At 36.9% G+C, this 16,220-nt stretch overlaps 1 pseudogene; it reads left to right on the top strand.

Moving 5' to 3' along the window:
• Nucleotides 1-16,220, top strand: part of LOC125486043 — a 102,310-nt pseudogene that overhangs the window by 23,378 nt on the left and 62,712 nt on the right.

Here is a 16,220-nt window from a genome sequence, read left to right as displayed (position 1 = left end):
AGGTAGGTGGCAGAAAATATCAGTGCTGCAGCAAACTGTACCAAAGAGTAGTAAGATGTGACTAATGCATAGAGAATTCCCTCCATAATGCAATAGTTTTATTTCCATGATTCTGTAGATATACTAAATTGTTATAATTACTTACATTATGAGATTTTGTACATGATTTGTTGGAAAAGCAATAATTGTTTCATAAACCTGATCTTTAGAGAGCCTTTTGGAATAATTTAACAATGTATTGCATATGAGAGAAATAACTACATTTTCTGTTATTTAATGTTGTGCATTGCTTATAAAGGCAATATTTTTAGTTATGTGAAAAATTAACCTGCTTGACAAGTCGTTTGGAGGAGATGTTTTTCACGTTTTTCATGTAATCAAAATCCAATGGAAGCTCATGAAACATCTTGCAAATTCTTTTTGAGACCATTGACCATCTCCACTTGTGTGGTTACATCATTAGAATGTATTATTTAACAACAAGGTGGCATTTATTAAAACTAATTGGTAACTGCAAGGTATTGACTCTATCCATCCAGTTTGCACATGCAAAACTCACAACACATTGACGAACATTAAATGTGCTTCTGCAATTGAACAGCATTTGCTAAATAATCCCAAGTATGGAAAAAAAATCATTATCAAACAATTTAGGATTGTCAGTCAGGCTCATAACATGGCATACTTGTGTGTACTGGAAGCTACATATATTAATATATAGTGCCTTGTTCATTTCAAACAGAAAGAAGACGTACACACACTGCACTGGTTCCAACTAAAAAAAATGCCTTTTATTAGTTTGCTTCTCAGGGTGATGCCTCGATTAATCAGAGTGAACGCGCTTAGTTTAAATTTAAATACATCTTATGTAAGAATATAAGAAAGAGAAACAGAAATAGGCCATTCTGCTCCTCAAGCCTGCCCCACCGTTCAACAAGATCATGGTTGATCTGCCCCAAGTCTCAACCCCTCTTTCATGTCAGCACAGCTGTCAACTCCCTGATTTTTAATAATCGACCTCCTTTTTAAATACTTTCATTGATCTTGACTTCAACAACTCTCTGGGGTAGAGAATTCCAGTCATTCACTACCCTCTGGGACAAGTAATTCCTTCATATTTCAATTGAAAATGAGTGCCCACTTATTCTGTAACTATGTTCCATTGATTGAGATTTCCCCACTCATCGAAGCATTTTCTCGACAACTACCCTGACATGTCCCCATGGAATCTTGTATGTTTCAATAAGATTACCCTCATTCTTCTAAACTTTAATGAATAAAGGCCTAACCTGTTAAACTGTTGCTGATAAGTCAACAGCAAACTTGGCAGTTAACTATCAGTCATCATTAACTGATATGTTCTCCATGTCAAAGACACTACCAATCAAAGTCAACGTGCCAAACAATCAGCACCCTCCTCAAATTCTGCCTAAATGTTGTTTTCCTTTTGGACTTTGGTATTTCTTGAAAATGATCCCGACGAATGCAAGAGGAAAATGTTGACAATCTTTTTTCAACTAAAAACATTTATTTAAAGTAATGAATAGCAGCAGAGTTGTTAAGGTAATGTTTCTTCTGTTGCAGCATAATTTCATGACTATATTAGATAAAGTAGAATTCAGTTTCCACTTTAGGTGCAATTGAAAATTGTTTTTATTAATCCTGCTGAACATGTGTTCATCACAAAATTGAGTATTTTAAATCAGCATCTAGTCCATGACCTTAATTCTGAGAAGTAGGAACTAATCGGATTTTAACTCACTGAAATTGCCTTTGAAAAATTATGCTGACTCTTTTACTAGCTTTATTGGTGTATACTAAATGGTTTCTTAGTGCAAACTCTGGAAACTAAGTGTCTAAAACTGGAGTTGTCTGAAAACTAGACATGTTTAGAATGTAGCATACATCACTTTTTTTAAAAAAATACTCACTTAAAGTTAACTTACCTGAAAAATTTGACTCAGATCACATGATGCCGAATTTGGTATCTGTTTCACTGTTCTGGTCAGTATCCACATTCCAAGTGACCTTGACCCCATCTGATCCAGTTTAGCCTGAAGTAACCATTACCCAAAGAACGTGATTCGAAACCTGGGGAAATCTAAATTCCAGCATGGCTTCAACCATCAGTTTTGAGAGAGTATACCTGTAACTGAAATGCACTTAATTATTGGATACTTTGGAAAAGTGTCTACTGATTGTATCTGACAAAAAAAAAGCTTAAATTGAAAAACTTCCTGGAACAGTTGAAAATGGGAACTAGTGATAAAAACATACTATGTTATGTTGATCTGATGGAGTAGCCAATAAAGCATTCATAAACCAGTTAATTTATATGGAAATTAACATAACTCAGTGTAATTTGCATGTAAATGTCCATGATATTTTGCAGTGCTTTGGTCATTTTCAAATATTCATGGCTGTAACTCTAGATAAACTCTATTTAGAGGTATTTTAATCTTTCTAATTAATTGTTCCCTTTTTTATTTCTCAATTACCACAGGCAGGGTGCAAAAGTGTGCAAGACGGGATAAGATGAGGTACGTAACAACTCATATATTTCCATACTTTATAAAAAAAATTACTTTCAGAAAAGATTAGTTCTGATTGATAGATACATACCATATATCTTTCTTTTCTTTTTCTCCTTAGTCTTAAATTGAGCTATAGGAGAGGCTGAATAGACTGGGACTATTTTCCCTGGAGTGTCTGAGACTGACAAGTGACCTTATAGAGGTTTATAAAATCATGAGGAGCATGGATAGAGTGAATTGACAAGGTCTTTTCCCTGGGGTGGGGGAACCCAAAACTAGAGGCCATAGGTTTAAGTTGGGAGGGGAAAGATTTAAAAGGGACCTAAGGGGCAACTTTTTCACACAGAGGATGGTGTATGTATGGAATGAGCTGCCAGAGGAAATGGTGGAGGCTGGTACAATTACAGCAATGAACGAGTTGCACCGAAGAGTCTGTTTCTGGGCTGTATGTCTCTATGACTCTATGACTCTATTCAAACTTGTGCCATTCCAAGGTGACAAGTGAAAGCTTTTCACTGTATTTTACTGTGTCCTTACTGTAAAATACATGTGACAATAAAATCAAAATCAAATCAAGTGCCATTATGTTTAGTCCATTTTGTACTCAAATTTCTAGAGCTGAATTTTCCTCGAAATGCAGGAATTCAATATATCATCCTGCCAAACATAATTTTTATTAAGGTGCAATGTGTTCACCCCTTGTTATAAACTCTCATATGAAATTTATGCAGATAAAGATTTAAATGCACTAAACCATTCTTGATTTTAGTTGCATTTATTGTTTCCTGTTTACATGGAAAGACTTACAAGTATAGTTGTACCGGGGCGAGGCTCCCCAATTTGTTATTGTTCCAGATGGGATACCCAAATACCCAGATGAACCAGCTCCCCTTCTTTATCTTTTTTTTCCATTTTTTATATCCAGATGTGCTCTTATACATGACTGAACATTTACCCCATCACCAAATCACCAGAGATATTAAGCACCACCCATTAAATTACCCATTTTCCAATTGATTAATTTACATGCAATGTCTGTTAAGGGCAGTGCAAACCCCTAAAGGTGAGGGAGAGGTAGGGAGACAGGAAGGGGCTAAATCAAAATGAAGTTGGAAGGAGAGATAAAGCACTCTACCCCCTGCAGTGCCCACCTCTCTCTGAAGGCTTCAAGCATATTAGTGGACTCTGGCGTACTCCCTCTCCAGGTTGTCTTCTTTATTCACCCACCCCTTTGATTGGTCATAACAAGGTTAATTTTAAAGGGATGCAATCCCTTGTGAATGCCTTTCTCCCATGTCTCCCAGAACAAATGAAATTATATTTTAAAAGGAGCCAATTTAACCTAGAGTTAACAATAAAGTGAGTTTATTAGTTACTAAACATAAGAAGAAATAATAACACATATACACAGAGATTAAAAATAAGAGGTGACTACAATAAAAAACAAAAATAAAAAAAATGGTTTGGCCTCTTAGTTCTGTGAAGAGTAGATGAGGGTACATTATGATAATCACATTGGTGATACTGAGCATTGATACTGGTATGTGACAGGTTGATTTGGAGATTCTTTACTTTGCAGGTCAACTGAAAGGTTTTTGTTCTATTTCCTTTCAACATTTTCCTTCTCTCTGGGATGTTGGTTTCAACTGGGTCAGATTAAGATGTTTAAACTGTCATTTCAGCAGTGTCAAGTATTGGGATTTGGAGCACAGCTTTGAAATTAGCTCCCAATTTCATGACTTGAAATGATTCATATGAGAATCCAAATAATTGTAGTTGTGTATCAGTTTATCAGTTCATAGAACAGAATAGAATAGAATATCTTTAATTGTCACTTCTACTACAGTATAGAAGTATAGGAGTACGTGAAAAGTTTTTACAATGGCTGCCTTTTAATGGTGCCATCTTAGTATAAATACATAGGTACAAATCTTACAGAGTTGAAAAAAAAGTGGTCTTACACAAAGAGGGTTAAAGTAAAGCATAAGCGTTACCTACAAAGGTAGTTAAACATTAGTGAATAGGTTTTAAATTACAGTCCGATAACAGCAGCTCAGCATGTGGCACCAGGCACAAGTCCAGCAATTGTCCTGCATTGCTTCAGCTTCCAGTCCACTCCTCACTGGCACTCAGCAGCAACCAGCTATACTGGGATTCGTACCTTGGCCCTTCCATCGCTCCAAGGACTCTGCCTCTCCGACGCTCCAGGGAAGTGGCCCCTCCATTACCACCTCGGGTTGCCTGCCCCTGCACTCACCAACGGCTGTCTCGGGCTGCCTGCTCCTGCTCGCGCCACTGACTTGTGCTCCTTGTCTTATAGAGTCATAGAGTCATACAGCATAAAACAGACCCTTCGGTCCAACCAGTCCATGATGACCATAATCCCAAACTAAACTAGTCCCACCTGCCTGAGCTTGGCCTATATCCCTTCAAATATTTATTATTCATGTACTTAACTAAATGCTTTTTAAATGTTGTAATTGTACCCACACCCACCACTTCCTCTGGAAGTTCATTCCACACATGAACCACTCTGTGTATAAAGAATTGCTCCTCATGTATTCTCAAAATCTTTCTCCTTTCACCTTAAAAATATGCCCTCTAGTCTTGAAATCCCCACCCTAGGGAAAAAGACACCTGCCATTCATCTTATCTATATCCCTCATAATTTTTAAACCTCTATAAGCCCACCTCTCAACGTCTTACTCTCCAGTGAAAAAAGTCCCAGCCTATCCAGCCTCTCCCTATAACTGAAACTCTCCATTCCCGGAAACATCCTGGTAAATCACTTCTGAACCCTCTGCAGCTTAATAATATTCTTCCTGTAACAGGGCAACCAGAATTGGACACAGTATTCCAGAAGAGGCCTCACCATGTTCCTGTACATCCTCAACATAACATCCCAACTCCTATACCCAAAGATCTGAGCAATGAAGACAAGCATGCTAAAAGCCTTCTTAACAAACCCTGTCCAGCTGTGACACAAATTTCAAAGAATTACTTACATGAAGCCCTAGGTCTCTCAATTCTACAATACTACCCAAGGCCCTACTTTTAATAGTATAATTCTTGCTTTTGTTTTTCCAAATGTAATACCTCACATTTATCCAAATTAAACTCCATCTGACACTCTGCACCCCTTTGACCCAATTGATCGAGATCTCTTTATAATCTTATATAACCCTCTTCACTGTCCAGTATACCAGTTTCTGAGTTGAAATTGATTATGGATTTTAGGGCAGGAGAATACAGAGGAAAGTGTTAATTTTTAATTTTTTAAAAAGTTGGTTTTGCACCTGCATCAAATGTGGTAATTTATCTCCTGTCAGTGTGTTTATCGGGAAGAAAACTAACATTGGAGGGACTCAATTATCTGACTGTCCTGAGAATCAGGAGCTGATGATGTTTGAGTGTTGAGAGTGTTGCGTAAGGCAGTTAGTATCTGTAAGGAATAAATGTCATCATGAGATAAGTACTGTCCATCAGGATATAAAGGACTGTTCTCAGGAGGATCTAACCTCCTAAATTCAGTTCCAGCTTCTAAGCTGTGGAGCTGTACCATTTGCAAGTGCTATGATTGATGAAGCTAACAGCTTCTGTTGAACATGATAGTCTCAGATATTCTGTCAATTACTGTAATAACCGTTTTCTGTTTATCAATATTGAGTTTATCTTCAAGAAATTTATGTGGGCGCCCTTTCCTAGATTTTGTCAGTAACTTAGACTAATACCAACAAAAAGGATTGGTGCCAGTGACTCTACTTAAGATATACCAAGGGCTTAGTTGAATGTGGCCTCAAAATATTTAAGATAACATCAGCAGTCGTCATTGCGATCTTGCATAAAACATGATGGCAATGGTAGTTGTCTGAAGATTTATTTCAGCTGCATCTTAAAACATGCTGAACAGCCAAACAGATTTTGACCAGACAGTGCTAACCTGAAGAAATCTTCCACTCTATAAATTTCACAGTCAACTGAGGAGAAGAAAGAAAGAAGACAAATTCCAGTCATAAAACTCTGAATGTGTCTTTAAACATTCATCAGCTCAAAAGCACAGAGGCCAGTTTGCTTCTGTGAATGCAGCACCAGCAATTAAAAAGTAGCAGCATGAATAGCAGCACTTAGCCTGCCTCCAGAAGTTTAAACCAGTTAGAGAATGAGGAAAGCTACCGAAAAGCTTGTTTAGATCGTGGAAAACTACAAGGGGAAATGTTTCATTCATAAACCTGGTGAAAACCAACTGATAGCAATTAATCAAAATAGGTTAAGTATCTTAGAGCAAGGGTGAAAATTCTTAATTCTAGGGAGAAATTCTATGTTGAAAGGCTAAATAAGCCTTAAGTCTCTATATTAAGCAAATGAGCAGTATTAAAATAACTAAAACAGTGAGTAAAAGCTGAGAAAAAAATCTTTGGATGAAGGGACAATTTTAAATATAATCATTGAAGCAGCAGTATTCTATGACTAATCAAGGTTAGAAAATCAAAGACCGAAGAACATTTTCTTACAAGTAATTACTTTGAGAGAAAATTTTGTTTTATTGAGCAACCATATCATTTTTAAGTCGTGATAATAGCACAATGCCATCTTTACCATCAAAAACAAAAACAATATTATGGAGAAGAATCAGAAAAGATGCAAAAAAATCCATCTTGATAAAAAGGGTTTGACAGTCATGACGAACAGGAAAAGACATAACAGTACCTCCATCATTCTGAGGGAGGAAACAAAATAAACAGTATTTCTTAATTTTAAACAATTTCAATGACTTTTCAATACTTAAAATAATCTTTTCAGCAGAAATAGAAAGATAATTCTGAAGCATTTAAATGTTTTTCACCTTTAATTATCAGAAATTAAAGGGAATTTCTGAAAAGGAAAATAAAACAGAAGTTAAGAAAGTCTTCATTAAAGCAATATGACTTCTTAATAAAAAGCTTTATTAACAATTCATCTTCAAGATACAGCAGCTTAAAAATAATTGAAATATTTAAGAAAAGTTAAAAACTTGCTGATGAAGATAACATTTAATACAATTGAAGTAGCTGTATAACTTAAAACACAAAGCAGTAAAACCAGTTATAACTACAAAAGAATTGAAAAATTCCTGCACCAACTATCAAGAAAATCATTTAAATAAAAGAAGTAACAACAATTAAGTACAATGATAATGGAGAAAGGAATTATAAGTCCATGTAGATTTAAAATCACAAATAATTCGGAGTGAGAATTAAGTGGAAAAAAGCAATTTATGTGATACAGAATTACTTCAGAATTACAGACGAAGTATACAGAAGAACAAGTAAACATATTTCTTTATTCACTTGGTCTGCAAATAATCCATGTTTTAAAATGAGGTAAGAGGCAGATGCCTCTTTTTGTAAGTAACTTGTAAAAGAAAGTGGGAGACTTCCAGAGAATGTGCAAAAGTAAGAAAATGTTGAAAAATAAAACTAATAATGATTACTTGCACAAAGAGGTTAACACATCAAAACAAGCATCTTTAGGAAAAAAAGAAAATCAAAATGCTCATTAGAATACATCATTGTGGGTGACTGGTTTGCAATGCAGAGTGATACCAGCAGTGCAGATTGAATTCCCATGAAGTCAACATGAAGCAAAAAGAAGTTGCTGGAAAAGCTGAGCAGGTCTGGCAGCAACTTCTGGTTTTGTTTCTGATTTACAGCATGTGCAGTTCACCACTAGTTATCTCTTTAATAAGAAAGCAGCCATTTGATTCCCTGGGACTGTGGTGATTTTGTGTTATATAATGGTATAATAATGATATAACTTCAGATTATATGATAATCCATGAGTTTTGTCCAGGTGCTCTGGTTTCATCCTGCAGTCCACATGCAGGTTTAGGTTGATTGGCCATGCTAAAAAAAAAAAATTGCCTTGCAGTGTCCAGGAATGGTTACAGAGATAGTAGGAACTGCCGATGCCGGAGAATCTGAGATAACAAGGTGTAGAGCTGGATGAACGTTAGCTTTCCTGCTCCTCTGATGCTGCTTGGCCTGCTGTGTTCATCCAGCTCTACACCTTGTTATCTCAGTGTCCAGGAATGTGCAGGTTAGGTGGGTTAGCCATGGTAAAAACCCTAAGTGGCATTATGGGGTGAGGGTGCAACTGGGGTGGGATGCTCTTTGAAGGGTCAGTACAGACTTAATGGGCCGAATGGCCTTTTTCTGTACAGTCGGCATTCTATGATCTATGATTCTATGATTTTTGTGAAATGCAATCTTTGCTTTATGTGAATCAACCTTTCCTCAGAATATTAGGTAACTCGCCTGAATTGCCATGACACAGATCAGACAGACTACAGTCATCAAATTAATTTCAAATTTGGCACTGAGGCAAATATTACTGCATTATTTAAAACTCTGTCAGTGGAGGAGATGGAACTACAACTTTCTACAACCACAGGGGAGGTGATGGCCTAGTGGTATTATCGCTGGACTGTTAATCCAAAGACCCAGCTAATGTTTTGGGTTCAAATCCCACCATGGCAGTGGTGGAATTTGAATTTTAAAAAAAGTCTGGAAGTAAGAATCTAATGACAACCAAGAACTCATTGCCAATTGTTGTAAAAACCCATTTGGTTCACTAATGTCCTTTAGGGAAGGGAAACTGCCAGCCTTACCTGGTCTGGCATACATGTGATTCCAGACCCACAGCAATGTGGTTGACTCTGAACTGCCCTCTGGGCAATTAGAGATGGGCAAATAAATGCTGCCTGGTCAGTGACGCCCTCATCCTGTTAATGAATAGAAACAAAACCTTCTGGTAGACAACTGCATGCTGTAGGAAGAACACTACTCAAATTAAAGGAATGTTGTGAGTACTTCTAAAAATCAGAGACCAATGCTATTTGGAACAAATATACCACATTAAAAACCAAGTAATGTCTGCTATGCTGTTGAAATTCTACAATATATTCAAGAACCTTAAACAGAAGCCAAATACCAATGAGCAGTGTAATTCTAAGCAACAAGTTGAAAACCTAATTGGTCTCAGAAAATATACACTTTGTGAAAGTTTATGGTGATGGTGAAAATCTGATTTTTGCACACTTGCTCAATTAACTCATAGTCCTCCCGATTATTTTCACCATTTTGGAATGGAAAATTGTTCCCATCATTTTTGAATGATGCTTTTAATGAAATAATAAAACCCTTTTAAATTAGATTCAGAGGAGAGAATGGATTCACCTGCATCTGAAATCAGTCTTTTGTTCCCTTTTGAGGTAGGGGTGTGGTTTCAAAGCACAAAAGAAGTCAGATGACTGTATTTTCCAACATTTTTTTGGAGTTTTAAAACACGAAAGCATTGAATGAAATTTCATATTACACTGGGCATGTCATATGGAGGGGGATGATAAACTTTCCTACTTCTCTTCAGTGGGAAGTACATGTTTATAGGTGATTTTATTAAAAAGCAGGTAATTATGTTTTATGGATTAGTGGTTACTGACCCCATCCCTTTAACCAGCCCAAAGCCATTTATTTGAATGGGCAATTTCTACCTCAGAGAGTCTTTGTGACTCACCTACTGATCAAACAGTATGAAATCTCTCTTTCCCCACTTACCTGTTTAGTCCATGGTCCTCAAAAGAACAAAACAGTTATGATGACACTCTTGACTCAAAAATTTAATGAAATGTAATATTTTATTGGTTGACTAATCTGTACTTCTGAATCATCATCAGGAATTAAACTTTTATCATTCATTGATGTTACATTGTCAACTTTTAACCACAACTGAGATACATTTTCAGTTTGATCAATAGGACTGGAGAGGTCCCACTGCCTGCCATGAGGAACCTTGTCAAAGGCCTTACTGAAGTCTATGTAGACAACATCCACTGCCCTACCCTCATCGATCATCTTCATCACTTCCTCAAAAAACTCAACCAAGTTAGGGAGACACGACCTCCCCTTCACCAAACCATGTTGCCTCTCATTAATACGCCCAGTGATTTCCAAGTGGGAGTAAATTCTGTCTTGAAGAATCCTCTCCAATAATTTCCCTCCCACTGACTGAAGGCTCACTGGCCTGTAGTTAGCTGAATTATTCCTACCACCCTTCTTAAACAAAGGAACAACATTGGCTATTATTTAAACACTATAGTTAAAATACAAACAAAGAGGAATTTAGAATAATTTAACTATTGGAAAACTTAACAGAATAATAGATACAGTAAATATTGCTAATTAACTGATCCAATATGGTCAAATCCCATAAACACACCCCTGGGCAAAAAGTAAAATTCAGAAATCAGATTTTCTCACATACAATAGGAAGAGAAACCTCAGCTTCTAGCTATAACCGAGAGAAGGGAAAGAATAGCGTCTACTTCTTCAAAACTCCAGCAGCTTCTGCTAAACTCAAAAGCTAAAAAAAGCCAGAAATTCTGACCTGTGAAAGTTGGCCACACATATCCAGGCTGCTTCTATTGTTTGAATTTTTAAAAACCCCACGGTCTCACAAGCTGTTTACATTACCACCTCTCATTCAATATCTCTCAAAAGAAACCAGGACAAAATACATCTCTTAAAGCCATAGCATTGTCACAACTCCCCCTTAAAACATTGATCCATCAAAATACAAAGATGGCTTCATTTTTAAAACTCTTAGACTTACTGTATTAGTACACTACAATACACATACATTACATTGACTCTATGCATGCAAACATTCCTACAGCCAATTTCAGTCCATTTATTCCCATTACCTTCATCTTTCTTCATCAAAGTCATGACAAAATGTCAGCAATTATGTTCTCTTGCCCTGCCACGCATTTTCAAATTGAATGGTTGCAGTAATAAGCTCCATCTAAACAGTCTGGAATCTTTGCCTTTAAATTTCTCCAAGAATTCTAAAGGGTTATGATCAGTATATACAATTGACTCAGATGCATCACTGGCAATATAAATGTTGAAATGTTGTAATGTTGTAATGCCAATACCAAGCTCAAGGTCACCTTCTCAATCATGGAATATTTCCATTGATGATTATTCAATTTTTGGGAAAAATATCTTTTGATCTTCTCATCATCTTCTTGCAAGAGTACAGCACTGACACCTGCATCCATCGCAATGATAGTCACCTTGAATGGCTTTGGGTAATTAGTTGTGGCTAACACTAGGGCAGTGGTTAACAGATCTTTCAGGCTGTCAAGTGCCTTCTAACAGTTCTCTGTCCACTGAAATTTTCTGCACTTCTTTAATAAGCCAGTTACTGGAGCAACCACATTACTAAAATTTGGTACTTCCGATAAAACCACTTAATCTGCAAAATTGTAGTACTACTCTCTTTGTCAATGGTATGGGATACTCCCCAATAACCTATGTTTTCACATTCCGTAGGGCCAGCTGTCCATGTCCAATAACATGGCCCAGGAATGTGATTTAGGCTTTTACAAACTCACTCTTTGCCAGGTTGATCACCAAGCCTGCCTCCCAATGTCAATCAAACAGTTCCAATAGATGCTGAAAATGTTCCTTCCACCTGTAACTAAAAATTACCAGGTCATCGATGTACACCACACACTTTGGTAAGTCAGAAATTACTTTGTTGGTTTGTCTTTGAAATGGGGCTGGTACATTTTTTGTTCCAAATGGCATGATTTTAAATTGGTATAGTCCATTCGGTGTCACAAAAGCCAAAATTGTCTTCGTTCTTTCAAATCAAGGTACCTGCCAGTATCCTCTGTGTGATTCATATTAGAAATATAAGTTGCTTGTCCCACCTTCTCAATACAGTCTTCCAAACGTGGAATAGGATATGAATCAGACTTTGTAATTGGACTAACTTTGCAATAGTCCACAAATAATCGTTGCATAACATCTGATTTTGGTACCTTTACTATGGGTGAGCTCCAGTCATAGCAATTCACTTCGATTATGTTGTGTTTGAGCATGCATTCAATCTCTTTTTGAACCTGTGCCAACTTTAAAGGATTAAGTCTATAAGAAAGTTGCTTAATTGGAACAGCATTTACTATATCTACATTACATAATTTGATGAGTACTTCCTAGCTTATTCCCACATATCTCACCATGCAGGAGTAATAACTCTTTCAGTTCATTTAGATTTTCTCTAGAAGGTTACTTAATAATTTGTCCCAATTTAAGAACTTCCTCATTGTCCAATTTAGTTTAAGGAATGTCCAATTCAGAATCTTCTGAACTTGGTTCCTCACTCTGTGTTGTAACTGGTAACACATTCTCCTTTTGCTCTCCTTCCCTATCAAAATACCTTTTGAGCATATTCACATGACACACTGAGATTTCTTTCTATCTGGTGTTCTTATCAAATAATACACCTCACTCAATCTCCTTTGGATTTGATAAGGCCCACTAAGCTTGCTTTTAAATGTTCACCAGCCACTGGAAGTAACACTAACACTTTATCTCGACTAGCAAAATTGTGAAATTTTTATTTCTTCTCTGCTCCATGTTTCATCACATGCTGTGTTACTTTTAAATGCTGTCTAGCTGACTCACCCGCTCTATTTAATCTTTTACTAAAATTTGACACATAGTCCAAATATGTGGTCTCTGAACTCTAACTCACTAATTTCTCCTTACTCAGTTTCAGAGGTCCTCTGACCTAATGTCCAAAAACTGATTCAAATGGACTGAATTTGGTAGATTCATTTGGTGCATCCCTAATTACAAAAAGTCCAAATGGAACTCCTTTATCACAATCCTCTGGATAGCCTTGACTATAAGCCCTCAACTATAAGTTTGATGTCACTGTTCTAATGCTCCCTGTGATTTTGGATGGTACGCAGTGGATTTTAATTGTTTTATACCTAAACTATCCATAACTTCCTTGAATAATATCAATGTAAAATTTTACCATTGTATCTCTGTGGGTAATCCGTATCTCACAAAACATTTGAATAACGCTTCTGAAATTCTTTTGCATAGTGGAATGGCCTCTGGAAATCTACTGGATACATCCATTATGGTCAACAAATACTGATTCCCACTTTTTGTTTTAGGTAGGGGTCCTATGCAATCAATTAAACCCTTGTAAAAGATTCCTCAAATGCAGGAATGGGTATTAAAGGTGCTGGTTTTAACGCTGCCTGAGGTTTGCCTGTTACCTGACAAGTATGACATGTCCGGCAAAATTCAACCACATCCTTATGTGATCCAGTCGAATAAGAATGTTTTTGTACTTTGGCTTGAGTTTTTCTTACTCCAAATGACCTCCTACTAGTAATTCATCTGATACCTGCAGCATCTCCTTTCTACAACCCACTGATAATACAACTTGATGAACTTCTGCCCATTTCTCATCCGCCAGAATATGTGATGGTCTCCATTTCCTCATCAAGATGTCACTTTTAAGATTGTAGCATTCTGGGATACACTCAGATTCTTCTTCGGTGTATGCTTTTTGATACAGCTATTTTAGTTTTTCATCTTTATGTTGGAATTCAATTAATTTCTCTGAACTTAAAATATCCACTTTGTCTTCCACCTGTTCCTTTTTACAACCATTTGATCAAACATGGTTTCTGACAAATGAACTTCAACTTACTTATCTTTATTCTTTGATTTGTCACCCTGTGGTCTTGTGACCTTGTTATTACACAGTTCTGGCAATACTGCTTCTGAATCACATAGCTCTTCATGCCTCACCATCAAAGATTGACATGCTTCTGTATCTCTTAAAATTTTAATTTCTTTACCTGCTCCTCTTGGCATTTATGAGTAAACCTTACCCTTGCAAGTAAATTGTTTAAAGAGATCTGGCACTTTCTTCTCGATCAACCCCTGATCAGGTTGTACATTCTGGTGCAGCTTTTTAGCTTCCACTGTGCTTTCCTTTACCGCTTCAACAAAGCTCACTGACTTATCCTGTTTTTCCACATCCTTCTTCCCAATGCTTTTTCCAAACCACCAACACTGTGATTTCATGTGGCCTCCTTTATTGCTGTGAAAACATGTGAGTTCTTTTACTTCTCTTTCCCCCTCATGGGTTTTCTTTTTAACCTGTGGTAAGCTATCTTCAATGAGATATCCTTTACCCTTACCACCTGAGGATTTCTCTTTTCCCCAATTTCTATCCCTCGCGGATTGAAATTGATGTTAGAAGCCAAATTTCAATTTATGAACCAACTCATAATCATCTGCCACTTCCACTGCTAATCTTGCAGTTTTAACTCTCTGCTTTTCCATATGAGTTCCCATTGCTTCAGGAAGTGAACTTTTGAACTCCTCCAAAATAATTGTCCCTCTAAGAATGATCATATGTTTGATCTATTTTCAATGCCCTTATCTACCTATCAAAATTATTTTGTTTGATCCTTTCAGGCTCAATGTACCTTTGATCAGGCTCCCTACTTAGATTCCTGTATGTAGACTTCTGGTTCATCTGAACTTGAGATGGCATTTTTCATCTTATTATACTCCCCAGATACCTCCTCTGTTAATGATGCAAATACTTCACTAGCTCTGTCTACCAACTTTGTTTGGATCAACAATACTCACATGGTCACTGGCCATTTCATTTGTTTAGCCACTTGCTCAAATGAAATGAAAAAGTCTTCTCCATCCTTCTTGCTGAACTTAGGCAATGCTTGGACATATTTAACAGGATCCCCACCAGCCTTTTGGCTACATGGGTTTGCTTGTCATCACTATCCTCCTCACTAAGCCTAACTTCTACATTCACCTCCACCCTCTTAAGTTGACTTTGCTCTCCAATTATGAACTTCTGAAGTTCAAACTCGCTTCCTTTCTGCTTTCCTTCTCTCTCTTTCCGCCTACTCCTCTGCTTTTAATTGTTATTCAAATGATTTCATTACCTTTTCTCTTTCTTTCTTTTCCACCAGAGTTATTCTTTCCTATCCTTTTGCCTCTAATTCAAGCTGCTTCATTTGTATTTTATCCATTTCCAAAGATTCTGATGGCATTTCTGGTGATTGTAAATGTCGAGCTGTTGCTGCAATTACCTCCCCTTTCCTACGGACATAGGCAACCCCAATTCCAGCTGGTCTGCCAAATTCAACAGTTTTGCCTTGCTCCCTTCCTGTAAAACTCTTGATGTGACTTCTTCCACCCCTCTGAAAACTCTTAGTGACTGAAATGGCCATTACTACACAAGGCACACATGGTTTAAACTAACCAAATTCAACACCCGAAACAAAAGACACTAACACCTTCCACTCATTGCCTTTGAGTCCAATAATCCTAAACCTAACCTGAGATTAGAGATTTTGTTTCTGACAAGAGCCCCCAATTTGTTATGAACCAGACCACACCTCCTCAAAATATTTTAAGGAGGTAGCCCAGACCCGAACCTTTTCTTATTTTAAAGGCTAATGTAACGTATTGTGTTCCGGATGCAATTCAACTGGTCAAACTATTTGGTGTTAAGCAAAACACCATTTATTCAATGCTATAGTTAAAATATAAAAGAAAGAAGAACTTGGAATAACTTAACTCTATTAGAAATCTTAACAGAATAATAGATATAATAACTATTACTAATTAACTGTTCCAATATAGCAACATCACACAAACACACCCCTTGGGCAAAAAGGCAAATTCAGAAATCAGATTTTCTCACTTGCAACGCCTGCAGCAGGAAGAGAAACCCGAGCTTGTAGTCGTAACTGAGAGAGGAGAAGAAATGGCTTCTATTTCTTCAAAACTACAGCAG

Source organism: Rhincodon typus, chromosome 25, assembly GCF_021869965.1.
Source record: "Rhincodon typus isolate 14 chromosome 25, sRhiTyp1.1, whole genome shotgun sequence".
Taxonomy (NCBI): domain Eukaryota; kingdom Metazoa; phylum Chordata; class Chondrichthyes; order Orectolobiformes; family Rhincodontidae; genus Rhincodon; species Rhincodon typus.
The sequence above is the reverse complement of the archived record's forward strand: the minus strand, read 5'-3'. Positions and strand labels throughout refer to the sequence as shown.